The 25,391-nt window shown below is 38.1% G+C and overlaps 1 protein-coding gene across 3 annotated transcripts in view; it reads right to left on the bottom strand.

Annotated features, from left to right (window-relative positions):
* Positions 1-25,391, bottom strand: part of PLCB4 (phospholipase C beta 4) — a 199,978-nt gene that overhangs the window by 102,721 nt on the left and 71,866 nt on the right. The window contains exons 1-2 of one of the 3 annotated variants that reach the window (XM_026845084.1): positions 9,394-9,398; positions 7,957-7,959 (exon numbers count right to left, since the gene is read on the bottom strand). The exons of the other annotated variants lie outside the window; for them this stretch is intronic. The gene's annotated coding sequence lies outside the window, so the exon portion shown is untranslated. Of the gene's footprint in view, positions 1-7,956; positions 7,960-9,393; positions 9,399-25,391 lie in introns of those variants that run through there. 3 annotated transcript variants of the gene reach the window in all.

Here is a 25,391-nt window from a genome sequence, read left to right as displayed (position 1 = left end):
TTTCTACGCTCAGCAGCAACACAGAGTCACTTGAGACAATTTTCACTTCTGAATTGATTCAAATTGATCACTGAAATAATCTGGATTCATCACATCGCTTCTGAAAGGATTGAGATTGGTCTCTGTGTGCCAACATTGTAAACTAACGCTATTAGCTTCACTTGCTGACCAAAATAAGTCTTTAGATAGGTGCCACTTGAAATGCCAGGAAAAACGAAAGCAACTTGGCAATTTCAACAGCAAATTGTTAAAATAAAAAGGTAATTTTTTACTCACAGTCCACAAGGAAACTCTTACCGCAGTACTAGGAGCTTATCTATACATATACCTAGGAAGAGTATGATTTAAATAGTAAGCCAAAATGCAGAGCTATCACAAGTCTAAGTTAGTAAATAAGCGTTAAAAAATAATTAACCATGCATACAAAACTATAAACTTTGCTGATTAAGTTGTTCTTTCCTGCTAGTGATAGAAAATACGGTGTTCACGTTTTCAATTTCGTAACAGTAAAGGCAAAAGGCATGGATCTTCCCAAGGGATGACTTCAGGGGGGGACCTGCTCATAATGCTGTTAACTGTACAGCAAATTTAGCAGTCTGACTCATGAAAAAATACAATAAATGGCAATTTATGTTAATTTACACAGTATACAGCTAACAGTAACTTTTTGCTTTTAACCTGTCAAATGAACTTCATTTTGTAACATGAGTCTCTGAAGAACCTTTCCTGAGAACTTTCCCTGTTTTGTCTCATTCCAGTAATAAAAATTAACCATATATAAAACTGTCTAAAAATGTGGAAGATGTGAAAAAAGTTTTATCTTTTGTTAAGCAGAAGTGTTAAAGGCATTCAAGATTTATTTTTAGTATAATATCAAGCATCCCCAAGCCATCTCCTCCCCAGGTGGTAGCAAACTGGACTTAGACAAACGCAATGGCTTGTGTAATAGTTGTCAAGATCATCTCTCAATTGCTATAGCATGTGATGTATGTAAATAATGTATCTTGATTTAACCAGCAGTGACTTTTATTAAGTTTACTTACTTCACTCTCTGGCTTTCAACTAAAGACAGTGTTAAAACAAAGGCTACTTCATGGAATAATATTCTTAAAAAAATAAAATCACAAAATCACAAACATGTAGCACTTGCAAAACATCTCAAGTATTTTCTGAATTACTTAAGTCCAAATTCTCTATTTACGTTCTTGTAAAATCTGACACCTTATATAATTATAGCAATGAGCCTAAAGGAAAAGGGACTTGTCAGATGTATTAAAAAAACAGAGTCTTTAATATGCTCTTTGGACAAATACTACCATACTTAATTTCTACTGTTGTTTAATCTGGAGCTGTCAGACAACACATCTTTTAAGCCAGTGAGCAGTGTTTCTCCCTTTTAGGTACACCTGTATTAAGTATTTGTGTCAATTATTTTAATTAAAATCATGAGAAATTCTGACACTTAGAACTTCAGTTTCTTCTTTTTAGCCTCCTTCTAGGGCTTAGTGCTCTAAAAGATCTCAAGCAGAAGTAATTCCTGCTCTTTAATGTGGTAGGAAGACATAAAATTTAATTGAAATCAAAATCCTAAGAAGAATTCAGGTGTGAGTACAGATAAACACCAAATAACCTTAAGTGAGCATCATTCCTGTTATGAATGCAAGAGTTCGGGGATCCTAGGACATAAAACAATTGCAAAACTCTAAGACCAAATTATTAACTACAATTATCATAGAAAAAGCAATGCAAGCTTCCAAACCAGACTACTATCAGCAGTCTTTAATTTTTAAGTGCAAGGAAAAGTTTTGGAAATAATACAAGCTAGTACCTCAAGCAAAAATAAAACAAATTACAAATATCAGCTGCTCCATGACCGTGTCCTGAGGACACAGTTGTCTGTTTCCAAACAATGACACAGACTCAGGCCTTGTATTAATATAATGTAATGAAAGGTCAAGATCACATTTTTGTAATAGCTTCTAAATCTCTGTGTGTTTGAAATAATCCCTTCTATGGTCAGGTACTTTAGTTCAAACCAAACTTTAATAAAGTTGTGACATGACTTAAATAGGAGTTTGTTCAAAATATACAGATATTATAAAAACTAATAAGCTGTGAGGAACATAGATATTACTTTAAAATCTAAAATTAGGAAAGCAGACATTAGGACATTATAAACTGCAGGATTCAATTCCAACCAGTCTTCTAGATTTCTGAGAAAACAGGAGCAAACCACATTTGCTGGCTTCAAATTTCAGAAAAAAGCTACGGTGATTTTTGGCAATTGTTCCAGGGGTCTAAAATGCATGAATATCACAAAGCTGCATTCATTATTTGACAGTTGGGAGTGTGTTAAAAGTAGGCATTTGTTGAAAGTTTACATTAATTACAAATTCCTGGGTAGCCTGGATAAAGCCTACAAGCTACAGTCACCATGAAAATACAGGGGGTTTTATACTTCTAAGGCAAGATTGTCACTGTGCAATTTAACTCATGGCACTCATCAGAAAATTTCTGCATTTATTTTAAAAGTTGTAATGCTACTCGTTTTGTCTCAGCACCCATCTTACACCCTAGAGATAGTGGGTTTTGTATCCCCTTCTTTAAATAAGATAATATGGAATTAAAAGCAAGAAAAATAGACCTAGCATCTGCATTTGGATCAGTACACTCCTTTCTTCCTTGCACATATCCTTTTTCTTGTTTTCATCATCCATTTACTTCCCCTGTTATCCTGCTCACTGGCATGTTGGGTCATTCCCTGAATCGTCTCAGCTAAGGAGGTATGAGAATACATGCACGGCATTATCAGCTGGTTGGAATGGAAATTACCCATCGCCCTTCTGACCACCCAGCCCCAGTGGCCACAGTAAATCCAAAGCCCAGGTAGCAGAGATTTGTAGGTGCAGCCTTTTTACTTCCTCAGTCTTGTGACACAACTTGTGCTCAAGTAAAGGCAGCAGCTGAGCAGCTGTAACCAACCCCAGCTAATTCCTGGCTGGCGCAGACTGCAGTTCCCTCAGAGGTTTAGTTTTAATGGTTGGTGGATTTTATTTTTATGCCAAGATTTCAGGTTCAAGTCACAGGAGAAAAAACAAAAAAAACCCTGAACATACTAATTGTCCCTAACGAAGGCTTTTTCTCTGATTTCTCCTGGTCAGTATCAGGAAAAGAAACACACATGATGCTCACGGTGTGCACTTCAACATCACTGTGTAAAAAGCAGATCTATGAACTGGGATGACATTCAATGGATGTGGTAAAACTAAACATAAACTTTCTGGCCCAAACACTGTTGTACAGGCCTAACTTGCCTATTTTGCTTACTCCCAAACATTCTACCTGTTGTATGCAGAAACACCGCTCATCACCAATTGCTCAGGAAAAACACAGCCCCTTTGGGCTAGCTGGGAACCAAGAGATCTGGGTGACAGTTGGGGTTTAGCCAGACTGCTCTGGAGTCCTGGATAGACATTTTGCCATTTCTTCATCCCATCTGCACATCCTCCCCCAAAGAATGAGACTAGCAAGACTTGTCTCAGTTACACGCTTAGTGACGCTAATTATTTATGAACATAGAGTTTGAAAACAGTGACAGCAAGATATTACAGAGATAAAAGCTATGTTATACAACCCTAATCACCAATAACATCCAGTATTAACTCGTAAATAAACAACTGGGCATTTTGCTGAAGAGGAGATTACCACAGTTCTAAGCACAATGTATCACAATTAGGCAAGGCTAAAAATAAAATCCTGCCTATAATTTGTAAATCTAGAAGCCCTTCTTCCAGCAGGACAGCTGTCCAAATATGGACAGCCATGCTTGAAGTATACCAGGTTATCAGCTATTTATAGCTTTAATTTCCCACAGATTCAAGAGGAAAAGTTACTGGTTCTGAACTTTAAATTATTACTACTATTATATTGTTACTTCATCATCATAGGTAGGTGGTAGAGTAAGCATTTCTTGTAAATTTGCCTGATTTCTTTTAAAATGGTTATTGTGCCACTACCCAGAAGCTCTAAAAGCAATGGATACAGAATAAGGAAGATTGTGCAAGTAATGGGACCAAGGATAAAAATAAATGTCACCAATCCCTTAGCTGATAAATTCATCATTAACCATGAACAGAAGATGGCGATGCATAAAACATGGCATCAGAGTCTCTTTCACTAATCCCTGCCTCAGAGAAACTATGTAATCTGCATATATGTTTCTACTAATCAAATATTTTTAAAAACTGTTGACATCATGCTATGTTTCCCATCATAACAGTAATTATCAAATTGACAGTTGTTGTCTCTTTGGGGTAAAATGAGACCATGTGAGACATCTGAGATAAGTTTATCTGATAAAATAGTTCATCAGATAAAACAGTTCAGAGTGCTAATATACTTATGATTGAGGTATTCAGATGTTTACATTACTTGAGATCAATGTCCCTAAAATGTCTTTTTGAATATTAATGTATCGCTTGTTTAAAAAATGGGGCAAAACCAGGCATGTCAATTATTAAAGAGAAGGGTAGGAGAGTGTTCCAAGCCAGCAGCCTCTCCAAATCTTCCTGCTGGATGCATTTTGGCTTGTTCAACTATTCATAATATATATGGAAATTTCTGGAGGAAGAGCATCTCAATTTTTGTATTGCTTCAAATGGATGATTTGGACACTTTTATTCCAAAGGGATAAAAATAAAAGTGTTGGTATGTAACCTATTTGTCCAGTATGGAGACAAAAAGGAGAGCCAGTCTGCCAGTTAGGAGTGCTGGTATGGCATTGCTGGCGTACACAGCCCATTTTGAACACTTATTTGACATCTCATAATAAACAGCAGGCTTTACAGCGTGCTGAGAGGTTCAATTTATTCAGATTTTTCTGGACCAATTGGAGACACCACAGTCAGGGGACTTACTTTCTCTACATTCCTAACATTTAAGATGTGATCCAGTGTTGAACAGCAGGAAATGAAAGGGGGAGCTGATACCTCTCCAAGACTCCTTATCATCTTTATTGTCACCTGCTACTGGGACCTCTACTTCTACTGAGTAGGAAAGGGACACACGTAGTGTGAGCGGAGAATACAGATACCTTTGCCCTCATGCTGAGACAGGTACATATCGGAACACACTCACACAGGCAGGAAGATAAGCAGTGCTTTCTCTTCCAGAAAAGGGGAGAGTATGCACATCATGCTGGAATATGAAAATATTCTTGATTCTGAACAACCATTAGGGGAGAAAGAAATGAAACAGATGTGTGGGGAAGAGCATGAGAACTGAAAAGAGGAAGAGGGAACTAACAATGGAAAAAATGCAGAAAGCAAGGATGGATGTCTGACACTGATGTGGGCTTCAACAGAATGATGAAGCGCCCAAACAGGCCAATGCAGCTAAAATGAAGAGGGAAGGTGGCAGCATTTTCACAAGACAAGAACAGTAGGTAGTTTGGAATAGGTGAAATGAAAATGGTTTGGGATAGCATAAGCAAGGCTATTTTTAGAGATTATTCCAAGTATGAAGCTGGGTTTCTGCAATAAGGCTGGAAAGGAAGGAACAGAATGGAATATACACTAAGAAACACCAACAAAACAAAACAAAACACTGGTGTCTATGTGTGGGGGGTATAGAAGAAAGAAGTGACAAGAACAGTGCCAACATTCCAAGCAATAGCAGAGGGGTTATTTATTGACAGCTCAGGAGTGGGGATGGCAGGGCTCCCAAAGACAAGGAGTTCAGCATTCCCTTGTGCTGCAGACAAACCATGGGACACATGGGCAAAATCCCTGGGAAGGTAAAGGAACTGATTCTAGATTAAATGGTGGAAGTTTAAAGTGTTTGGAAGGCAATGGAAATCAACAGATGCAACTTGTTACACTGTAAAAATTGATAAAGGGACCCTAGCAGAGACAGAAAGAAAACATTTTGCTGTTTGCCCTTGCTGCATGCACTGAAGTGTTCTGTGGTGCTTAACTGCTTCTGTCACTATCCAGTCTGGCCTCCTGCAACGTAGTAACAAGTGGCACACACAAGTAAAGTGCCCATCAAAATCAGAGCAGCATCACACACAAAGCACAGCAGACCCAATAGAAAGTGAGGGTAACATTTTTAGATGTCTAAAACCAGCTTTGCTTCATATATCACCATTAAGCATTTCCAGCATAATAATTACCATTGCAAAGAATAAAAACTGGAGCCCAGCAGGCTTTTCCCATAAGAAAACTGGTCAGCTAGTTCAGACTGCTTTTCTTCCTGTCACATACCTATTAAACGCTCCAGACTGTTTAATGTGATAAAAATGTCTAGACTGTTTTTTGACTGAAAGCTTGAAGAAGAGAGTTCTTTGCCCTTGGCTAGCAAACCCCTTTGCTCCTTTCTTGTTAAGCACAAAAGTGTGCATGCTGTACTCCTGCAGACAACACTTTCTGTACACATACAATAAATGAATTTGTGGTATCTTTATAAATCTTCTCAGATTTTAGAGATGAGCCCAGGGAAATGTGAAGGTTATACACACAGTATATACGCACACAATACTGTATAGTGTTGCTTTGCAAGGAAAAATCTGGAGCTTATAGTCCAAGAGCAGATACTGTTGAGGAAGAGACAGGGCACCTCTCACAGTCTGAACAGCAGAGAAATAACTGAAGAAGCTCTGATAAGATTGATAAAGAGCAAGATGCTTTGCTGAAGCAGGCAATAAAGGTAGAGTTTAGGCAAGAAATCTCAATGGGCACATTAGAAAAAGTGTTACCACATGTGAATCAGTGCATTCAATGGTTTGTGGTCCCTAGTTGCCCTCAGTCTTTAGCAGATGTTTATTTTTGTATAACAAAACTTCTAGCATAATCACTCTAAATTTAGATGCAAGTACACAATTTATACTAAAAATATCTCTGGCAGTGAAATTACTCAGCTCAACTGGTACACACCCTTCAGTCCTTTATCTTTTTAGGCTTTGTAAATCTGCATCTGTGGAGTGGGTCATGGTTGAAGAACAGGTGCATCTGATTCTTGTCAGCATTTGCAACTTGCATGTTGGAAACTAAGCTGCATACCATGGAACAAGCTTGAGAAGAAACACTATCCCTGGATGCCCCTCATCGTAGCTGACTCCCATAGGAAATGCAACTTGCCAAAAGAATGAATGGACAAGGTGATGTGACAGAAACATTACTGACACAGTCACAGCTGGACTGTCAAATTATGCAAAGTCCCACTTCCCATCTTCCTGTACCCCATTTGTTCCCAGAGCAATCTTAACATCCTGAGGATATTTTTTTTTTTTGTTTAAAATGTTCTTCTTGCTCATCCAAGACCCTAACTAACTCTTGTTCTCTGTGACCTGACCATAAAACACACTACCAGTCACAGGAATTGAAAAAGAGACAACTGACCACTCCACAGAAAAACAACTCAGGGCTTGGGAGTATCTATGGGAAGATTGTTTCAAGGGAAGAAAATGGCAGCTTTTCCACATTGAAAACCAACTGTGAGCAAAAAGATCTGTACAGTAAAGGTACTGGCTCACCACTGAGCACTTCTGGCTTCCATTTTCCTTAAGATAGTATTTTTCCTGACCAAGTCACGATGTTCCCCTCTGTTAAAAACAAGAATGGGTTTTTTTCAGCATCATCAGGGAAGGTGATTTTATTGTTTTTGAAGCACTTGGATACTATACAACTGCACTATACAATGGAGAACGGACCGGGCAAGGTGCCAATGTCTAAAATGAGTCTTCTGTGAAATAACTATGCACAAAAGTTGAAAGCTTGAATAAGGAAGGTGGCACGTTGAGGTTTTTTGTTTGCTTATTTTCTTAAGTATTAACATAGGTTTTTAGATCAATAAATTCTTCCTTTTGTCAGCACACTCTCCCGCAATCTTTGGTTCTTTACAGTTCCTACCCTTGTCAGAGTGTGCTTTACATAATCATGGCACTGCTGAATTAAATACCTTCTTTGCTCCATATATGCACAGTTCCTTTGGGCATCCGAGTGAAATGGCACACGTAGGGAAAAGGGAATAGGTCCAGCTGGTGTTTCTCTGGAAGGGCCCATGCCGTCTTGAGTGACACAGACTGGTCTGCAGGTTTTTTTTATGCTGAGCAGCTGGCAGAAGCCTCCTGAAAGCAGGCACCCAGGCTGTGCTTACTGAGATACCAGGTTGTTGGCAAGGTTTTTTTGGATGGGAGACAAAAGCAGCACAGGGAATAGAGAGGCTACTGCTTCTCCTGAAACAGAAGTGGCTGGCACAGAAGCAGAAAAAACAGATTTTATATAGTTACAGCTTTCCCTTCCAAAGTTGCATTTCTACTGTTTTCTCCAAAATCTTGAGTAGCATGGGCTAGTTAAGGGTTAATTGGTAACACTGTTCACTGCAGTATGCAAACTAACATGCATAAAGATTTGTGTGTAAGAAGGCATGAACTGTGCCTACCTCAGAGTATCTTTGATTAACCACATCAGGGGCACAGATACCTATTAGCTTTGTAAACAGGCAGAGCAGTGGACACCACTGTCCCCAGGTTAATTGCTACCAGTGTTTGCTGGAGACAACTACTTAGAGGTAACCAGAATAACCTAACAGCATAAACCCCAGGAAAAAGCAACACACAGCTGCTTGTTCAGAGTGCTAGCAAAGAATAAGCCCTTTTGCAGTGATAGGGGATGGTAAAAGAAGCCAATCCAGCTCTCATCTCACTGAAAAGCACAGTCCTAACTCCACGCTTCAGCTTTCTTTTGGATGCTCCCATTCCTGCAAGCTCAAGAGAACATAGCCAGTTCATCTCTGTATGGTGGTGGAAAGCTACTCACTTATTTTCTGCTAGCTTTGTGCACTGTATCCCAGTCAAACAGGAGTCAAGTCACGGCCAGAACCAGCATAAAGGAAAAACTGGTAGTGTGTGGCTGAAAGAAGCTGGAGCATCAACTTTTTTGGTGGCAGCAAATTATGATACTGGGCCAGCCAAGCTGGTTTCACGCACACTACTGGGAAAGATCTTTGTGATTTTGAAAACTGGTTGACTTGGTGTATGCTTTCTTTCAGGATTAATTCTCTGCAGTCTGTTTTGTCAGGACTGTTGGTCTGATCTACTAATTCTCAAATAAGTTTGCTATTTCTGTAAATTTTACAACAGACTGAAAACAGTAGACACCTGTTTACAAAGGTTTTTAAGAACTTGCTTACTATAATGCAAAAAAGCAAACCCAGAGCCACCACAGCCAGTATGTTGAAACATATTTTCAACACCTTTTTTTAAAAAAAATAAATCCTGTGTGGACACAAAGAAACAGCAGAATTATTAAGCAGAACAAAGATGGACAAAATTTATCCTTAGTTTGTTTTTGAAGCTATGGTTAAAGAAGAACCTGATTTTAAAGATGGCAATACTTAAAAATCAGGTTGAATACAAGATCATGCAAGTGCTGGATGTGATAAGCAGAGAAACTGCACTTTCCGTTGGAAATTCAAATTCACATACAAGATAGGAAGGAATAAGTTACTCAGTCAAACCCATCACTGTGGCAGAACTATCAGATCTAGGAAACAAAGGCCGCTCTTTTCAAGCTTCTGTAACAGACAGTACTGTGTTACAATTGAAGAAATCAGACTTCCTTTTGCTTTCAGATTGGGTCCCGATAGGCACAAGGTAATGTAATTTCTATCCAAACCTGCCTTTGTTAGGAAGCATGACTTTGTTTTGGAGCAGAAGTATGAAACCAGGATATAAACTAGGTTGATATACCAGGATGAAAACTGCCACATGATCCAAAGCTAAAAAGGCACAACTATAAATAAAGAGCTCCAGCCATGCTACCTGAACCCAAATGACTGCATCCTCTGGCATGTGCCACAAATTGAACTTAAGGAGCACGAAGTCTAATCAGCAATAGTACATTGCAGAGCGAAGCCACTCTGTAATCATACCTGTGGCTGAAATTAAGACATGCCCACACAGACCTGCTTTAGAGATGTCTTGCTAGGAGAGCAGTTTACTCAATGCAATTTATAAAAATATCCTTGAAAAACGTGTGGTACATCTTTAAAATTCCAATGTTAAACAAGAGAAAAAAAAGTAATTTTTTTTTTTTCCTTTTTTTCCCCACATGTGGGTATTAAGAGACATCCCTTTTGTCTTACACCAAGAGTACAGGGGGTTCTTGGAGAATGCAATGCCTCAATCCACTATTTTGTTCACACACCAAAAATCTTCTGACATGAATTAAGTGATGTTGCCAACTGGAACAAGGTGGTCCCTCAGTGGTAACACTGGTCAAAGAACAGGTACACCTGATACAGAAGCTGCTAACAGAGAAAAAGCAACTCAGACTACAATAGCACATGAATGCTTTATTCAAGCCTTCAGTGGGCACATTTATGCTGTGCAGTGTAACACGTAGATGTTACTAGTTACTAGTCAGCTGGCTCGTTACTAGTCAGCTCTGAGCTGGCAGTGTTTTGTCATGATTTCTGGGGTGCTAGAAGCACCTTGCCATGCAGATTAGTTCAGTCTGCTGCTCAGCCACCCAGAGCCCCACATTACTATAGCTAGGCTGCTTCCAGCTCATTTGGTGCTTGCCCAGGGATCTTGGGGATTTCTATCCTTATGGTATGTAGGGCAAACATACCTTCTGCCACAACACTAGTGTGAATGGTGTTTTGCAGTACATTTACAGTGACTCAAAACAGGCTGGCAGAAGGCCTTAAAAAAAAAAAAAAAACAAAACCAATTACAAAGCAATCCTTGAAGCAATCAGAGATGATCTTAGACTGCAGTAATATTCTCAAAGACACTCCAGTAACACTTGTCTTTGTTCAGAGTAACAGCCTGCAGTTACTGAACCCTCCATAAATTACTCTGTACTGGGAGTACTGCTGCAATATTAATTTTCACAATGTATAAATAGTATCTGCTCCTATGTAACATATCAAGAGGGCAAAAGCAGTCTCTGTAATAGATTTTTGTCTTCCAATCTCCAGGCAGGTGCACTACAATGTAAGATTACCTCAGCAAATCACACGTGAAATCCAAACCCCAGGTCTGTACTCTAGCCTTTAAAATTGAAAGTTTACTTCAATAAGACCATTGTTTAAAGATTAAGCTGAAACCGAAACTCAGGAAACGAAGCAAATTCAACTGTGAAAAAGTATGCATTTTTCCCCACTGACTCCAACCTGTGTTCAGCTTACATACCACTTCTTAGGAAGGACCCAAGAGAACCCCGTAAAGCATCTGCAAGAAACATTTCAGTGTGAGCAACCTGCTCAGCTAGATTCAAGAGACCCATTTCAAGAGCATCCTAAATGGCATGTCAAACCTATTTTTTTCTTATTTTGTAGAAGACACAAGCAAGCAATTATAAATGGTAACAGTCAACATAAAGAGATGAATTAAAACTGCTCAGTCAAATTCAGGGAAGAGGCCAGTGCCTCTGTTACCAACAATGGGACAGAAGTGGGATGGTGGGGCAACTGAGAGGTGTAAAGGATGCAAGTCCTGATCGTTCTTCTGGCAGAGGATCAGCCAGTATTACCCTGCGTGAGACACTCAGTTTCATCGCAATTTTCACAACATTTTCTGCTTCTCCAAAAGTTCCTGACAGCAAGAATCTCTGCATCCATCTTCCACATGGTAACAAATAAAACTTGGAAACCTGACCTGGTTGTCTCTTGAAATATCATTAAGATCAGAGAGAAATGAATGAATGCAGACACACACATACATACACAAATATTAGTTACGCCTTTATCCAAAAGGAGTAACTAATACTTCTTGAGCAGTTAGCTTGCATGGTTTCATACAGCTCTGGCTGCATGAAGAGGTTGAAGCTCTAGCAGTAACAGATGTTTCTCATCAGTATTATGTACTGAGACACCTTGCATGTCCTGAAGTGATACAAGCCATCTGAAGCATCAGTAGAATTATATTTTATTTATCTTCTGATGGAGGAGGAGGAGGAAAAAAAAAAAAGTTGCTTGCCAAACATTTGAGATGGGTGCAGAATGAGTCTCACAGAAGACAGTTTATAGGTTAAAAGAAAAAGATTAAAAACAGAAAAAAGAATATAGACCTAGTCAGAAGGACAGAGGGATGCTGCATTCAGAATCACTAACCTGGGAAATTTCCCAGTAAAGATTACCAACATAATTTGGATTGGCTGTGAATATTTTTCTCAGCTCTTAATAATATACCATTTATTCAGGTCTTTGCACAGTTTCAATGTAAAAACAGCCAATAAATATTTTTTTAAATAGTGTTCTGATGCTGAACCAAAGTACGATGAGAAAACATAGTTGTAAAAGGTCACAGAGACTGAAGACCCAGTGGACATGTATCTTGATAAAGAATGAGATGATCTGGTCTAACTTTTCATTTTCCTCCCAGGGCAGTCCCACCTGCTTAATGAAATGGAATTTATGCCTTACTAGCAAGTCCTACTAAATTACATTGCCTGGCTTTGTAGGATGAATATAATAGAATGTTACCTCAAAACATACAAAACCTAGAGATTCAATTTCTGCTGAACCTATTCGTGGGGACTATTTTCTTGTACATAATCAACAATAAAGAATACGCAACAGGTTATTAATATCACTATTAACCAGCTATAATAAGCAGAAAACCAGAACAGTGAGCAGTATTGCTGGAATGAACTGGAAGTGACAGTACTTAAGGAAGGTTTCTACGCATTGTGGGCATCAGCACAAACCTGATTAAAGATAATTAATGAGTACAGTCTTGGATACATTACACATTCACCCCATTTTAACACCAGAGAATCTTGTTTCTTTGTATCTTACCAAAGAAAAACATTTCAGGATTAGAGAATGTAGTTTAATTAACAGGCACTAAGAAATACTACATTATTTTTTTAAAAGATTAGCATGGTTATCTTACTTATCATCTTAATTTCACCTTATTTTTTTCTTGCTGGTGATAAATTCTTGTTGTATACATCTGATGTGTACTCTTCATATGTAGTACCATATTTAATACCACCTCTCAGAAAGAAGACAGAAAAATTAAAACTCGTTTCATTTCCTACTCTTCTGTAACATAACATTCTTCTGCTTCACAGCAATACATAGTGAAAAAAATTGTGCTTAAGTCTTATGCTATTTATTGAAAACCACTGAAACAGATTTCTGATGGGCAGAAAAAGTCAATAACTGGTAAAGCCAAAAACCAAAAAATAAATTTAAAATATTAGACAATGCTAGTGAATTCAAACACATATTCTCCACCCAAATCCTATAATATATAGCATAATTTTATCTTTTTCACAGACTTCTAATATTTTTTTAAAGATAACCTGACATATACTTAATAGCTTCTCAAAGTTAAAATTTATGTATACAGTAGGAGGAATCAATGATCTTAAATTTTAAAAAGCACCATTTGGTATTTTTTACCTTAATGTCCATCACATTGTACATATATTCAACTCTTACTTTGAAAAACACAGATGATGATGAAGAGGCAGAAGAGGACAATTCCTCTTTGAATCTCTTCAGGATTTAAAAATAGAATTCTAGTACAGTAATAAACATGACTATATACAGCATTGTTCATCAGATGGTGGGAAAGCTCTCCAGAAAAGCATACCCCTCTCACATTCAAGAAGGCAGCTGTGAATGACAGCAAATAGAGATAGCTAAGAGAATAGCTTTATTTATCATCCGCCAGAAGCACAATGCTATTAATTTTATATACTAGAGGGTCTATTCTCACCAAAACACCTAATCTGACATTGCACAACTACTGCATTTGTGCTGTCAGTTAAGCACCTATACATACCCAAATAGCCAGCTGGGAGAAGTCTGCTCATATAGATGTATACAGCTACTTGATGATAGGTCCATAATAAGATCATGGACTACACTTCCACAGGAGCACAGGGATATAATAGTAATAATAAAAAGCTTAATGAAATGGTCAGAACCACCTCTGAGACTCAGCTAACTCACACCCTTCTGTAAACTCCAGTGAATCATTACTTGCACTACTACATGTTTAAATACGCTTGCAAATCTGGTCCAAGTAATGCACGAAGTCAAAACCACATCAAAGCACAGCTAGGCCCCTGGAAGTTTGGTTCCCCTGCTAGAGACATTGCCATTTTCTTCCTGGGCTCAGAATACTACCTGGATCTCCCAAGTTCACTCCTCTGAACATCACAAATGTTTACAGATAGTTTTCTTACAATTTTTAACTTTTTCGGATGGTCAACTTTCTGTATGTCACATACTGCTACAGAACCTACCAAATTCTTGTAGGACAGCCTGGAAGCTCTTTCCAAATACAAAGCTTACATTTTTGGTTCTTGTCATCATGAGATTTATCCTAATCTATTTGGAGAATTATCCCTACAGAAATATCTTACAGATTCCCATTATCATACAAGTTAAAGATTAAGCAAGCACCCTGCTTCTAATTCATTTTGGTACAATTCAATCATAGCCAGCAAAATTGTCATTTCTAATAGTTGAGCCAAAGTAAAATTCATAATGCCATCATGTTGGATCTGCAGTATTTTCATGTTAATTTGCAGGTTTCTCATTCATTCTTATTCCATGCTTTAAATATGCTTGGATCCAAAACCATTTTCCCAAGATACATTCCAAATATTCATAATCGAAATGCACAGAGGAATCTGTAATTTATAGTAAGACTTAAACTTTTGCTTAGCTTTGTAATTCCCTCTATATTAAATCATTTTTATTAGATAGTCATACCGCGAGTGCTTTACCAGAACGGTCATTGCTTGAAAATATGGCTTCAGTCATATTAAAGGTAGCAAGTTCTCTACTCCTATTTGCAGTGGTCCCTTAACCTAGCAAGAACAATACAAATAAATTGGGCACACTTAAAAGGGCAGATTAAAATCAGCATGAAGATGACATCAAGTATAATACCTTATTGAGTGAGTGTCAGCTGCAAACGATGTGATTAGTGGTGAACTGCAATTATGAAGAATAGACTCTAGCTTCATTTTAATCTGATTTTTTTTCATAATAAACTCTTGTTGTCCTCTACATACTTGGAAAAAATAACAAGTACAGCTTCTGCTAGGTAAGATCTTAGCTTTTGGGTAGTTTTACTTCAAATTATTTCTCTCTACAGAATGAGTAAGCTTTTCTAAATTTGACATTTAGCAACTAAAACGTCCAAAGTGATCAGGAAGATAAATCTTCTCATGTGCTGCCAACCACATTTGAAATGGTCTGTGTCTTAACAGCAGATTATAAGATTTCATATATAAGCAAGCATACATATATATTAAATATATATATGTATATACGCATTATTCAATGCATAGAGACTGTTTTAAGATACAACATTTTGCTAGTTAACTATATAAAAAAATTTTGTGCAAAATTTAATTGTTTCTAAAGGATTTAGGCTGCAAGTCTTGGGTAAAGGGACACAGCTGTTAGTTTTAATAAAGGATTGACACACTAAATCACAGTAAGACAGTAAATACCTGATTTGAGGCAGTTTTGCAGATCTCTGAATGTTGATGTATAACAACAACATTTTTTGTTAAATAATGACAGTAGCTTTATGAAAGATGTTTTTCAAAGGTGTGTGCATCTTTTCATATAGAAAGCCACCACATTCTCACTACTGAATTGATGGAAATGCACATCTTTTGAATGTGTCTTTAGAAGGAAGTTTTCACGAGAATACCACTTACTTCCAAACAAACCCAAACCAACAACAATAAAAAGCATGAAGTCCTTGTACTGGAGGAGCCTCAGAAAAGTAATCTACTCCATTACCCAGCCCTTGGAAGGGGCAAACCCATTCCATTCTGAAGGATGTGCAGGCAACCTATTCAAGTGCTTCACCATCCTTTACCCTGGATAAGTTTTTCCTAGTTTAAATAATCCTGATTTCAAAGATTTCCATATTTCTTACACTAGACACCACTGTGCACTAATTTTTCTTTTCTCTTTGCAGAAACCTCTCAAGTATTTAAAGCCCATGGTTAACCAATGATCAATAATCTGCTTTAAAATTATTCAACTGATAAAATGACCTAATGTTAAGGATGAATAATGAGAGCGAAAGCTGACAACATGCTCACTCCACACAGCGTTTGGGACAGGCATTTCATCTGCCTTATAGCCTGGTTTTCACTTTACGGAAAAACTGATGTCACAACCTACAAAGACAACAATAATAATAATAATTAAAAAAAACCAAAACAAAACACCACAGATGGAAACTTGGAAGCGTCCTGGAGAAAGCAGAGAAACAGAGCAGACAATGCCTCATAATGCTTTCTTAAGTACTCAGGGTAGGATACTGGAGTGAATTTTCGTATTTTTCAAATCTGTGCTTTTGCTGTAGAGTGCTGGCATCTTCCCAGAGCTTAGCATCCAAAAATGAATGACCCTTTCGAGGCCCAGACATAGGCCAGACCTTTGCTGGGAGACAAGCAGGCAGGGAATCAGCAAGTGGCATGCTAGAAATACACATCCATACTCTCATGGTAACACAGGTATTTTTACCTGCCTGATTAAATTCATCAAGTCTGCCTATAAGAGCTCCAGATGGCTGATGGAAGAGAAAAACATTCCCATGGGAGATTTGTTCATGCATCTGCAGGAGAGACCTGCAGATCCTACTGGCACCGTCCCAAAGTACAATAGATATCTGGACAAGTCTGGCAACCTGCAACCTACTTCACAGCACAGAGGGAGGTACCAAAACCAGACATGGTCTGTATGAGCTTGCAAAGATACACCAATTGTCTGATGCACAACATAACAAACAGCATGTCTCAGATAGGGTAATACTGAGAATATTAATTTTGGTGCAGAGTAAGCAATCATCACTTGTTTTCCATGCACTACATCTGCAACAAGTGGCAGCAATGGACATTAGTAAAATAAGTGTAAATTATCTGATACAATAGATCGGTGCAGCTTTGCATCTAATGGCCATTGAGTTATGAGGCAAGGGTTAAGGAAGGGAAACCTTAAAAAAGAAAAAAAAAGGACAAAACAAGATGGTACAATACTTACAAGATAACACCTAATGGCTAATGACCACCTCACTTTTAGAACAGCTGGCATTTTTTATTTTCAATTACACACATTTTTGAATGACAAATTTGAAACAGACTCTTGAGGCAATGAATTTTCTCAGCTTCCATCTAAAAGCCATTTCTGAATAGACACACTGCTGGGTGGTGCCGTTCTCCACGAGTCACACTGTAGATGGGCAAGAAACTGAAGAGAGGCAATGAACACATGGCTGCTTAGAGAATGTTTACTGCTACTCAACAGGTATTGTCCCTTAGTAATCTCAGAGTGCTGCACAAGCACTGTCAATGTCAAAAGACAGAAAGTAGCACTGAACACAGATAAGCTGCTATCAGTTCTTCTAATTGATGACTGGATACAATCAAAAATCCAACTGGCAATTTGAATATGAAGACTTTATTGTTTCTAGGCTAAACAATCCCAGTTCATTCAATCTTTCTTCTTTTCTCATACTCTAAGCATGCCACCTCTCTCCTTTCAACTCTCTGCCCATGGCCCACACTTCCTCTGAGGTACAGAGCTCAATATTCCAACAAATCCTTCCTAGAATTTTGTTAACATAATCAATTAGAAAGCACACAAACTCCAGTAATTACCATTCATTCAAATGTCATGGGGAGGACTATAATAAAAAATCCCAATCCATAACAAAACAAAAAAACCAAACCAGGCATGATTGTTAGCTTTAGTACTGGACTTGCATTAAGCCCTGTCTCAATTTCTTGAAGACACCTGCAGAAGCTACGTTCCTTTCAGACTCTGAAAATTCAGCAGTAGATATTAAATTAAAAATTCTGGCAAGTTCACAGTGCTTTAAATGATTTTTTTTCCCTCCCCCTGAAATAGAAGCGGTAATTAAAAATACTGATTTCCAGTATGACCTATAATCAGGAATCCAGAAGCACAGGCTCTGTCAAAAAAGACAAAACACACATGCTGTGACACCTCAGACAGCAGCACGTGCTAGACCAGTGGAGAGAAATGATCCTGAAAGGCCAGCATCCCAGTTTATGCAACTGGGCCAGGAATATTTTGCTTAAAGTGCAAGACATTACAAATTTGAAAGAAAACTCGTGGTTTTGCTACACAGTTTCCAGCTCACATAATTTTGAAGTGAAATTAGGTATTATAAAAATAAGGATGCCCAGAAAATAGGAACACAATTCTTTAGGGGCTGCAAAATACACAATTTTAGCTTAGTGCCAGACTGCTGCTTTTAGCTGTTTAGAATAGAAAACTAGGGACAAAAGCACTTTTCCACACAATCCTTATTATTATGTTTAGATCAAATAAATTATAGTACTTGCATGAGATTTACTACCTAAAATTTTCAATCCAGCTTCAGCCTGGATTAAAAAAAAAATGAAAGGAATTAAGGAAGAATGAGAACACAAGAGCTTTTCGAGACAGATCTACATGTAGTCCCATCCAAACAAAAACGAGATTAGCAAGGCCCAACTATGACGTCAATGCTATGATCGACAAATAGTTAGAAAGAGTTAACTACACATATTAAGGCTAGTTTCACTCAGCAACTGCTCTGTGTCTGGGGGTGGGGTATTATGCTTATGCTGGTATTTATGAGATTGATGCTACTGAAATAAATTGAAATGGGGCCTTAATCCATGATTTTTGAAAGATGCAACAAAGGGAACCTCTACTAAGCAAAGAAACACAGACGATACACTGATCTTGTGAACTTCTAATACATACTTTTTTTTCTATGTTTACCATTTTATAAGGAGAGAACACTATTGTTTAACTATTAAACAACAAAAATTAAATAAATTTTTTCAATTTGAAATTGTGATATCTCTGGTCATTGAAACACTGTAGTGAGACAACGGGCAAGCAACCAACAACATATAATTAGTTGATCTACAACTTCCTCTTGATTGCCAAGGGTTATTATAAATAATGTAGACACTAAATCCTGCCCAAAGCTTAAGTTTGTTTTTTTTTTTTTTAAAAAAAAAGGGTACCTAGGCAGCTAAAGAATGCAGCTACTATTAAAGAAACCTTCAATGACAGAATGATTCAATTAATAGAACAAGCTGGCTAATACTCGCCTGTGTTTATGCCTATACTTACATTTATTTGATAGTTGCAGTAAAATTAATGAGTTAACGCATACTGAGACTGTTTCTAGGATTCGGACCCAACAACTGAGGAGAAACAGAACCTCCTGACCAAATTCCTTTTCCTGTTAGCTTAAATCTGGCCACATTCCAAAACTTTGTGATTTAAATTATTTACACTCAGCCAGTCAAAATGTTCCTGTACCCTACATCGAACTCTTTCACAAGAATTTCAATGGGAAATTAAAGTACACTACTACTGCCTCTGATAGTGGCATGCACTTTAGAGTAAGCACAATGCAAAATGAAAATCATAATGGAAGACAATCACACTCATTTACTAATGTAACTAAAAACTCTATATAGTCTTTTTTTTTTTTAAACATAATGAATTTGCAAAAAATTAAGATTCATATGATCACTTCACCCCAGTTTAATTACTCTCCCAGGAGAATATCACAGGCACAACCAGTGCCAGCTATACTCCCTGATTCACATTTAAACACTTACGTAAGACTTTTCTTTACTACTGTGAGAGAAGAGGAAAGCCCACATTACAGACAGTAAAATTACATGACGCAGGGAAGGTGACAAATCTAGGTTCACCAACCCTTGAATTACGCTGAATGGTTTTTAACTTGAACTCCTTCTGGAACACTGCCAAGGATCTAGTATCAAGGGATACTTTAGAGCAACATATTCTGCATGCAAAAGTGCCAAGAGAGTATGTTAGAAAAATTAAATCATTCTGTTCCACTATTCAGCACTCATGGAAGCCCGAGCAGAGGCTGGTAATTAGCTAATTTGCATGGACTCTGTGTAGAACAGTATTTAAAAGAATTCCAGCAGTATAATCTTTAAGGGGCAAGACAGCCTGGCCAGACTGGCTAACTATCTTGCATATCTTGTCATCCCTCTGTCTGAGGCAAGACAAGCCATTTTTAGCTGTACAAGGATGGGCGGGTAGATTTCTGAAAATAGCTACATCTGCAGTTTGACAGTTAAATATGTAATTTCCTCACAAAGAGTCTAATCAGACGCCCATTTAAATGGACTGCAAAAGTTCGATCAAGAGAAGCAATGAATCCAACCCTCATTCCAATTTTCCTGTAGGAAAACAGGTGTCCTTGGATTTATCCAACTATCTTTGGGATTGTGACCAGGAAAAGTATCACGGCAGTCAAAGCTCAGCTCAGGAGGAGAACTGATTTAGGTGCTATGGAGCAGCACACAGGTTCTATGGATGCTGTGACAGCCCTTGGAAATACCACAGACTTCTCTATTAAGGAACACTAACCCCTAGCCCAGTAATTCAGAATTATCAGGTACCAAGTACTGCTTGTTCATGACAACCTCATTTTCAGGGACGATTTACATTCCAACTGCAAACAGCATCTCCTGCAGGTGGAGCTGGAAGAAATCAATTATCAGTGTGTATATGCAGACCTGTACTTCTAGCTCTCAGTGCTGGCAACTGGACCTCACATCAAATTAGAGACCTGGTAGATTCGATCCTCACTTCTGCATCACTCCTCAACACAGTAGGACTCTCCCAGACAGTGTTTTAACTACGAGTCCTGGCTATTGCTGGGGTTTGGTAGGCACTGTGCTGCCCCAGCTCAGCACAGAGCTGACCCCCAAGTTTTGTATCCAAATGGATAGCACGTTTTAACACCCCCTCCTCCCCTCTCCCCACTACCACCAACTCTTTGTTCAACTTTTGTTAACTTAACCACCAACTGGAAAGGGAGAAAGAGCCTCTCACAGCTTATTTGTTGCTTTGGTATCTTCTTTTAAAAGAAATGGGAGGTTGAAGCCAAAACATTTGTTCAGTCAGTTTTCTCTGAGAATTGAGTATTTTGGAGTCATTTCCTACAGGTGGTAAATTATATCTCTACAGATTTTCAGATGGTGCAAGTGAGGGTTTTATTTTGAAATACAACTATTACCTTTCCCGTATATGATGTTTTATCTTTCTAAGCTCCAATTCTCCAGTTTTAGGCAATCTCCTCTGAGGTTTGCAGTGGTAAAATCATGATAAGCATGAGACCTTATCTAGTACAAACCATATTTTACATAAAGGAGAACACATAACTCAAGTACCTCTGTTTTTATACTACTAATGATCTGCATATGGCTCTCAAATCACTGTGATATACTATCTGTCTATAAGCTGATCTATTGTGTATATGCAACATACATTTGAGTAGTAAAAGATGATGATACAGCTTCATATCCTGCTTATGAAACACCAGCCCAAAAGTTGTTTTCAAAGTTACACAAATATTACATCTATTCTACTACGCAAACATCTATTTTGAAATCTTGACAACAAGGAACTAACGTTTAATGCTTCCACAACATTTGCAAGTTGGAAAACAAGAAAGAAATGGTCTGCGTCAACAGGATCCTCCTCTTCATGGAAATTAAATGCCAAAAATAAATATGGAATTCCCTCATGTGGCCCTGCTGTTTTCTTCAGTGTTTTCCCATAGACTTCAAAACAGAGAAGTCTACTGACGGATTTTAAAGAAATAAAAAACCTGCATAGCAAAATGAAAAAAAGCTATATATTTCTACCGGGTTTTAAGGTTTCAAATTATCTGCATGAGGTACACTGATAAATCTATTACAGCACTTTAGGCAAGATGAAGTTTACAGACACTACCCAGTAACTTTAACTGAGAAGAGCTGAAAAGGAAACAGACAAGCTTTGGACACAGAAGCCATATTATTAGGACTGAAACAGAAATAGCAAAGTTGAAGCTAAATGAAGGTTATATGTGAGCTTTTTTTGCCCTTGATCTTCTGTAGATCATTCTGACATTCACAGCCACACCTCACAGTCCCTAAGATGAAGGCAGCAATAACAGGGGCACAGAATAATGTACTGGCTTAAGTACTGGGACTCTTCTATGATAAATCACAATTTCAAACTGACGGAAACTATTTTTCAGTCACCATTATCAAACATCACTAGGTAAGGCAGCTCTCCTCTTCTATTCCCAAGCTCTGTATGTATAACCCTCTGGTGCTCTCTCTGCACCGACCCCCTCTTCTGCTTGCTCTCTCCTCTGTTCAGACATCCCCCAGCTCTTCACAGACAGTTTTGCTGGACTGCTGAGTTCCTCTGCTGGTATTCAAGTCACTTTGCCTCCTTTCCAAACTCTCATACCCATCTCTTTTCTTCTCCTTTATCTTCATACTTACTCCATCCCTTGTCTTCTTTTACTAAACACAAGTTGCTCGTGTCCTTCAAATTCTGACTCCTCCATTTATTCCAATTTCTGTCCCCCTCTCCACTTCATCTTTGACTGTTCATGAGCCATTTAAAACTTGTTTATCAGGCAGTAAGGCTCCCCTCACAGGCAATGCCTACCAAGATTCAGTTCAAACCCTGATTCAATTTCCAAATTGATTGCAGATCCTGTGCCACCCCAGGCAACCCTGCTTATGGTGCAGTTCTACAGCACAAATAGAGAGTAAACATTTTCCTACCTCAGTATTTGCACTATGAGGATAAAGTAAGAGGGAGAAGTTGTAGCATAATCACTGCTTCAAAATCTTTGGAGAATTTAGGTGTAAAACACTGAGTATACAAGGAAAAAGTCTTTTGAAGTCTCAAACTTTGTCAAACTTGCATGATTTTCTGTGCAGAACGGACATCACTGACAATACCACTTTGTCCACCTTACTGATTACAGACTGGAAGAGCCAGAGACCATTCATTCTGCATACTTCATAGCACCATCAAGGCTCTTAACATGGAATGAATTATAAAAGGTAACTTTTTTTACTAATTTCAGGTTGGGGTTTTTTTCCCCACACAGAAGCAACACACTCGTTTTTATAAACTGAAGAACATAGACACATCAGGGATTTTTATGCTACTACATCAAAACACAAATCCAACAATACTTAATTAAAAATGCTTCTTTCTTAAGAGTATGTGAAGAACTGGTAACTTTTTAGGTTTTGGTATTCTTTGTGATGTAGGCAATAGGAAAATCTTCGACTAAGGAAATTACTAGATCCTAAAAGTGAAAACTCCTGCAGCAAAAAACCAGTATTATGGTGGTATAACAGAAGTTGATTAAAAAACTCGAGTATCAGATATCCATTTAGAGGGCCCTGTTCTAAAATGATGGGATGGCTGAAGAGCGTGGGAAAAATGTTTGCGGCTGCACCTGCGAAACTGCAAGCAGACATTCATGCTGAGGGTAAACAAGTAGTCAGCCATGCAGCTATTTGCAGAGTGTGCACTTACAAATGTCCACTTTTGCATATAAATGCTAGACTTGAAGGGCACAGCATTCATGGCTCTGAAGTCAAAAACTGGAATCATGAGTCTCACACTGCAGACTGTCCATGTGAGACATCAAACACTAGAAGTTCTAGCTCTCATTCCTATACAATTAGAGCCCCTCTTTATTCCTGCCAACCAAGGTCTGACATGGCTACAGTTTAAGGCAGAAGGTCTGATGTTCCTGTTTTAGCTTGTGCTTTATATATCTGCCTTTCCAGTACCAGTTTTCTGAGGTTACTGTACAAAATGAACTCCCTTTTGCTTCTCAGGAGAAAGGGAAAACAGTTTTTAGAAACAACAAGAAGCACTGAAGGATTTGCTAAGTGGGGCCTCTTAGAAGGTTGCCCCTCTTTTTCTGGTGGTCAGTACCTACAAAAGGCTCTGCCATTGCCAAAGCCGCTAGTACAATGAGCAAAGAGAAGAAGAAAAGGTGACAGGTCAGAAGATAAGGAGGTGGAAACAGCTGACTGGTTTGGGGTTTTTTTACAGCTAAGTATCAAAAAAAATCAATATTAAAAAAGATGGTATGCTCTGCTGCAATACATAGCCAAACATGGTATGCTAGTAACAGAACTGAGTCAAAAGACAATGTCTGAAGGGAGACATTTAGGTGGATGGGAGGCTACTTGCATATAAAATGTCAATTATGCAACCATCTGCATGACTCAGTAGATGTGAAAAAATTTTCTCCTGAAGGAATATGCTTAAAAACATATGGAGCAATATTCTTTCTCTATAACTTTCCTCTATTCTGCTTTTCCTCTGTCAATTTAACACACCCAAAGGTGCTTAAACACTTACGGATTACAGAATATTTCATTAAACCTTAAATTCTCACAGGAAATAACAAGACTGCAGCCTGTAAGTGTTTCACCCAGGATTCAACTCCCACACCAAGGTAACTCCTGCTATCAAAGTATGAAACTCGCTAACCCGCTAAACCCAGACCTGCAAAAAGACTGTATTGCTTCGTGAGCCATAATCTTATAACAGATTTTCCCCCTTTTTCAAGTTAAGTAATACAGAAGAGCTTCAGCCCTCCAGGTAATGGTCAGATGCTTATAACTGCATCACTGTAAAACAGTTACAGAGCATATTTGTATTACACATACAGGGACAGATTTTCAAAATGGCTCAATATTTAAGGCTTCAAAAGAAGTTCACTCCTTTTTAGGCTCATGAGTGACGTGCCTGAATTTTCAAGTGTTCAGCACCCAGTGAGAACAAACAGTCCTGTTCGTATCACTTGTATAGCAATTGGCCATTTCTCAGAGGACATTATCAAAAGCTGTTCCAGCTTTGTTCTTTTCAACAGCATTGCTGCCTAATGGCACCAAACATTTCCTGCAAAATAAAGATAGGCTTACTTAGCTTTTCAAAATAATCAATTTGAAAAACTGGGGCAGAGAACATGTGGAATGTATTAACTTGTCCTGATTTTCAGGAGAAACTGTCAGTTGGTTTGTACAAGAGTAGGCCATTCTCTCGCTGTGTAAGCTTTGCATTTCAGGAATTTAAAAACTGGCCTGGGGGAAAGAATAATTCCTTTTCTGCTGAACTCAGACATAAAAGGATATGAGCTCAGAGGTGCTTTGCTACTTTGTTTCTGAAAAAATAAATTCTCTAAAATATGAGTACATTTTGATAATTTGTGCATGTCATAAAAGCAAGTTTACAGTCTGGTGCTTCCCTCTACACAAAAGATGTTTCTGTTACAATTACAGTTAAGAAACAAGAGCCAAGAATGGTGACTGGAGCAGAGTAGATGCTCCAGAAAAGACAGTTCTCTGTTTAATAGTCTTCTGAGAAAAAGCAGGCAAAGCAGAGATTTGACATTGTTTACCATAATTACTGTTACTCTGTTTTTCAGTATGCGTGCATGTATGCACAAACACCTTTCTATAGGCAGTGATACAGAAGCAGCAAGCAGCTAAATTAAGCTAAACTAA

Source organism: Athene cunicularia (assembly GCF_003259725.1).
Source record: "Athene cunicularia isolate RWA chromosome 3 unlocalized genomic scaffold, athCun1 chr3_part1, whole genome shotgun sequence".
Taxonomy (NCBI): Eukaryota; Metazoa; Chordata; class Aves; order Strigiformes; family Strigidae; genus Athene; species Athene cunicularia.
Note: the sequence above shows the minus strand (reverse complement) of the source record. Positions and strands in the feature narration are given on the sequence as shown.